Source organism: Notamacropus eugenii, chromosome 2 (assembly GCF_028372415.1).
Source record: "Notamacropus eugenii isolate mMacEug1 chromosome 2, mMacEug1.pri_v2, whole genome shotgun sequence".
Classification (NCBI taxonomy): domain Eukaryota; kingdom Metazoa; phylum Chordata; class Mammalia; order Diprotodontia; family Macropodidae; genus Notamacropus; species Notamacropus eugenii.
In genome coordinates this window covers 527,639,671-527,645,996 of record NC_092873.1, presented here as the reverse complement: position 1 = coordinate 527,645,996, position 6,326 = coordinate 527,639,671, and positions in this window count along the sequence as shown.

The following is a 6,326-nucleotide window of genomic DNA, read 5'->3' as shown; positions in this document are numbered from 1 at the left end:
TCCTGCTCTTCTAATTTAGTTATGATGCCATCCACAATGTCTGAGAAGTATCAGTTTGGAGTTTATCTTGGTGTGTGCTATGAGATGTTGGTCTGTATCTAGCTTCTGCCAGACTGCTTTCCAGTTTTCCCAACAGTTTTTGTGGAATAGTGAGTTCTGGGTCTTTAGATTTGTCAAATACTAGGTGACAATATTTGTTTATTTTAGTATGTCATGATCCTGATCTATATCACTGATCAATTTTTATATTTCTTAACTCATACCAACCCTTTTAGGTGATTCTGTTTGTAGTAGAGTTTGAGACCTGGTACTTCTGTTTCCTCTTCCTTCATATTTTTTTTTCATTTCCTTTGAGATTCTTGACATTTTGTTCCTCTAGGTGAATTTCACTATTATATTTGCTATATCTGTCAAACTAATCCTTTGGTAATTTGATTTGTATTGCACTAAACAAGGAAATTAATTTAGGCAATACGATGATTTTTATTACATTAGCTTGGCCTACCCATGAGTAATTAATATTTCTTGAATTATTTTGGTCTGCATTTCTATAAAGAGAGATTTATTGCTATAGACATAGAGTATGTCCTGTATATGTTTTGTCAGTTAGCCTCCTGGTAGTTTATGCATTCTGTAACTATTTTAATAGAATTTTGCTTCCTATCCTTTCTTACTGGGTTGATAATATGCAGAAATGTTGATGATTTATTTGGTTTATTTTATATCCAGCAACTTTTTAAAAAAATTTTTAAAATTGTTTTAATTAATTTTCATTTGATTTTCTGTAACTCTATGACTCTTTAAGTAAGTCATCTTATAAACTGCAAAAAGCAATAATTTTGTCTCTTCTTTACCTATTCTTACTCCCTCCATTGACTTTTCACCTTATTGCTGTAGCTAGCACTAAGTCAAATAGAATCAGTGGTAATGTAATCCTTGCTTTATGCCTGATCATATTAAGAAGGTCTCTAGTTTATCCCCACTATACCTGTAATACTAGATCTTGGTTTTAGATACGTATTACTTAACATATTGAGAAAAGGATCATTTATCTTAGTGAGCTGTTGTAGTCTTATTGCTAATATTTCATTTAAAATTTTCATTAAAACATATATCATCTTCTCAGAAGTACATGGCATCTACACACAAATTGACCATGTATTAGAGCATAAATATCACATAATAAAATTCAGGAAATCAGAAATATTAAATATGTGCTTTTCAGATCATAATGCGGTAACAATTATATTCAATAAAGAACCATGAAAAGATACATTAAAAAGTAATTGGAAACAAAGTAATATAATCCTAAAGAATGAGTGGGTCAAGGAACAAATCAGAGAAACAATCAAAAATTGCATTAAAGAAAATGACAACAATGAAACAATATACTCAAATTTATGGGATGCATTCAAAGTAATAATTAGGGAAAAATTTATATCTCTAAATGTTTACATCAATAAAATAGAGAAAGAGTAGATCAATGAATTGGCATGAACTAAAAATAAAACTAGAAAAAGAACAAATTAAAAATCCTTAATTAAACAACCAAATTGGCAACTCTGAAAATCAAAGGAGAGAATAATAGAAATGAAAATAAGAAAACCATTGAACTAATAAAAAAACCTGAGAGCTGCATTTTATGAAAAAACAATAAAATAGGTAAACCATTGATTAATTTTATTTTTTTAAAAAAGAAGGAAACCAAATAACCGTTATCAAAAATGAAAAGGATAAATTTACCACAAATGAAAAGGAAATTAATTATTAAGAGCTATTTTGCCCAACTACATGACAATACATCCAATGATCTAACTGAAATGAAAGAATATTACAAAAATAAAAATTGCCAAGATTATTAGAAGAGGGAATGGAATACTTAAATAACTTCATCCTAGAACAAGAAATTGAACAAGTGATCAATGAATTCCCTAAGAAAATATCCCCAGACCCAGATGGGTTCACAGGTGAATTCTATTAAGCATTTAAAGAACAATTAATCACATTTCTATTTGGAAAAATAGGTGAAAGAGTCTTACCAAATTCCTTTTACAACACAAATATGATGCTGTTACCTAAGGCAGGAAGAGCAAAAACAGAAAAAAAAACTATAGACCATTCATTAGCTAATGAACATTGATGCAAAAATTTTTTAAATAAAATATTAGCAAAATAAAATATTAGAGCAGTATGTCACAAGGATCTTACACTATGACTACATGGGATTCATAGCAGGAATATATTATTGTTTCAATATTAGAAAAATTATCAGCACAATTGACCAATAAGATTAGAGGTGGAACAAGGATGTCCAGTATCCCCACTATTATTTAATTTCATACTAGAAAAAAAAGTTAGCTATTGTAGTAAGAGAAAAAAAGAAATTGAAAGAATTAAAATCACAATGAGGAAATAAAACTATCACTCTTTGCAGATAATATGATGGTATAATTAGTGAATCCTAGATTATCAACTAAAAAACTGGTTCAAGTAATGACTTTGGCAAAGTTGAAGGACATAAACAAACTCACATAAATCATCAACATTTCTATATATTATCAACAGAATCCAGAAGCAAGACATAGAAAGAGAAATTCCATTTAAAATAACTGTAAACAATATAAAATACTTGGAAGTCTACCTGCTAAGACAAACCCATGAATTGTATGAGCACAATTATAAAACATTTTTCACACAAATAAAGTCAGAACTAAACAATTAGAAAAACATCAGTTACTTATGAGTTGGCTGAGATGACATAACAAAAATGACAATTCTACCTAAATTAATTTACTTATTAAGTACCATGACAACCAAACTACTAAAATTATTTTATAGAGCTAGAAAAAATAATAACAAAATTCATCTAGAAAAACAAAAGATCAAGAATATCAAGTGAATCAATGGGAAAAAATGTGAAGGAAGATGGCCTAGCTGTATCAAATCTCAAACTCTATTACAATGTAGAAATCATCACAACTACCTGGTAGTGGAAGAAATAGAGTGGTGGAGGGGGTGGAGCCAAGATGGTGGAGTAGAAAGAAACACGTACTCTAGTTCTTCCCCCATATCCCTTAAAATACCTGTGAAGAATGACTCTCAACAAATTCTAGAGCAGCGTAAGTCACAGAAAAACGAAGTGGAGGAGACTTCCAGCCCAGGGTGACCTGGAAGGCTGACAGGAAAGGTCTGTCACACCAGATGTAGAGCACAGCCTGGCCTTGGCCACACTGTGCAGGAGGAGGACTGGAGCAGGCATCAGGGGCAGAATCCCCAGCAGGAGTGCAGATCCCTCAACCCACAGATGCTAAAGGTCAGTGAGAAGGCTTTTTCAGCTGGCTGAGAAGGGAGCAGGGTCCCCTCATAGTTCTGGCCCCAGATGACAGCAGCAGAGGTGGCATCTGGGGGTGGAGGCTCCCACAGTAGGCAGCAGCCAGTAGCCAGCATCCATTGTTGGAGGCCCCATTGTAAAGGCCCTGGAGGTATTGAGCAGATGATCTGAACCTTAGCCCTGAGTGATGGCTCTGCCCCCAGCTAAATCTCTTGGGGTAATTGAGCAGCTCATCTTAATCTCAGCCCTGAGTGCTGTCATGGTAAGGTGGTTGTGGAGAAGAAATTCTACTACTCACAGATTCTGGGCACACAAGCTTTCTGGTTTCTCCCAGACCAGTGTGCAGGCTTCATTGTGCCTCCTTGGAGGAACTGAGATCTTACAGATCCCCAGATTATACCCTACTCTTGACAAAGGACTCAAAAGTCAAGTAACTGGTTGGGAAAATGCCCAAAAAAGGAAAAAAAATAAGACTATAGAAGGTTACTTTCTTGGTGAACAGGTGTCTTCTCCCACCCTTTCAGATGAGGAACAACAATGCTTACCATCAGGGAAAGACATAAAAGTCAAGGTTTGTGCATCCAAAACCTCCAAAATAAATATTCAATGGCCTCAGGCCATGGAAGAGCTCAAAAACAATTTTGAAAATCAAGTAAGAGAGAGGAAGGAAAAATTGGGAAGAAAAATGAGAGAGATGCAAGAAAATCATGAAAAGTAAGTTAACAGCTTGCTAAAGGAGACCCCAAAAATGCTGAAGAAAATAACACCTTAAAAATAGACTAACTCAGTTGGCAAAAAGAGGTTCAAAAAGCCAATGAGGAGAAGAATGCTTTAAAAAGCAGAATTAACCAAATGGAAAAGGAGTTTCAAAAACTCACGGAAGAAAATAATTCTTTAAAAATTAGAATGGAACAGATGGAAGCTAATGACTTCATGAGAAACCAAGAAATCATAAAACAAAACCAAAAGAATGAAAAAAATGGAAGATAATGTGAAATTTCTCATCAGAAAAATAGGTGACCTGGAAAATAGATCCACGAGAGACAGTTTAAAAATTATGGGACTACCTGAAAGCCATGATCAAAAAAAAAGAGCCTAGACATCATCTTTCATGAAATTATCAAGGAAAACTGCCCTGATATTCTAGAACCAGAGGGTAAAATAAATATTGAAAGAATCCACCAATCACCTCCTGAAAGAGATCCAAAAAGAGAAACTCCTAGGAACATTGTAGCCAGATTCCAGAGTTCCCAGGTCAAGAATAAAATACTGCAAGCAGCTAGAAAGAAACAATTCAAGTATTGTGGAAATACAATCAGGATGACACAAGATCTAGCAGCTTCTACATTAAGGGATTGAAGGGTGTGGAATATGATATTCCAGAAGTCAAAGGAACTAGGATTAAAACCAAGAATCACCTACCCAGCAAAACTGAATATAAAACTTCAGAGGGAAAATGGTCATTCAATGAAATAGAGCACTTTCAAGCACTCTTGATGAAAAGACCAGAGCTGAAAAAAATATTTGACTTTCAAACACAAGAATCAAGAGAAGTATGAAAAGGTAAACAGGAAAGGAAAATCATAAGGGACTAACTAAAATTGAACTGTTTACATTCTTACATGGAAAGACAATATTTGTAACTCTTGAAACTTTTCTCAGTATCTGGGTAATTGGAAGGATTATACATACACACGTGTATATATATATATATATATATATATATATATATATATATATATATATATATATATATATATATATATATATACAGAGAGAGAGAGAGCACAGGTGAGTTGAATAGGAAAGGATCATATCTAAAAAATAAAATTAAGGGGTGGGAGAGGAATACATTGGGAGGAGAAAGGAAGAAGTGGAATGGGGCAAATTATCTCTCATAAAAGAGGCAAGAAAAAGATTTTTTAATGGAGGAGAAAAAGGAGGAGACGAGAGGGAAAAAGTGAAGCTTACTCTCATCACATTTGTCTCAAGAAAGAAATAAAATGAACACTCAATTTGGTATGAAAACCTATCTTACAATACAGGAAAGTAGGGGAGAAGGGGATAAGCAGGGTGGGGGGGATGATGGAAGGGAGGGCAAATGGGAGGAGGGAGCAATTAGAAGTAAACACTCTTGGAGAGGGAGAAGGTCAAAAAAGAGAATAGAAGAAATGGGGGGCATGACAGGACAGAGGGAAATATGACTATTATGGAAGTCATGTGCAAAACTACATATGTATGTGTGTATATATATATATAATATATATATATATATTATATATATATGTAGCTTATATTGAATTAATTGCCTTCTCAGTGGGGATGGTTGAGGAGGGAGGAAGAAAGAGAAGTTGGAACTCAAAATTTTAGGAACAAATGTTGAGTATTGTTCCTGCATGCAACTAGGAAATAAGAAATACAGGTAATGGAGTATAGAAATTTATCTTGCCCCACAGGACAAAAGAGAAGATGGGGATAAGGGAAGGGAGGGATGTTAGAAGGGAGGGCAGATTGGTGGTAGGGATAATCAGAATACACAGTGTTTTGGGGTGGTGGAAGGGGAAAGATGGGGAGAAAATTTGGAACTCAAAATGTTGTAGAAATGAATGTTGAAAACTTAAATAAATAATTTTTAAAAAATAGAGTGGGGGATCAGTGGAATAGATTAGGTACATAAATACATGGTAGCAAATGATCATAGTAGTCTGGTATTTGATAAATCCAAAGACTCAAGCTTTTGTGAAAAGAACTCATTAGTTGACAAAAAAAGCTGCTAGGACAACTGGGAAATAGGATGGCAAAAACTAGGTATAAACTAACATTTCACACTGTATATATAAGATAAGGTCAAAATGGGTACATGATTTAGACATAAAGGGTGATACCATGAACAAATTAAGGGAGCATGAAATAGATCACCTGTCAGATCTATGGAAAAGGGAAGAAATTATGACCAAACAAGAGATAAAAAGTATTATAAGATGTAAAATTGATG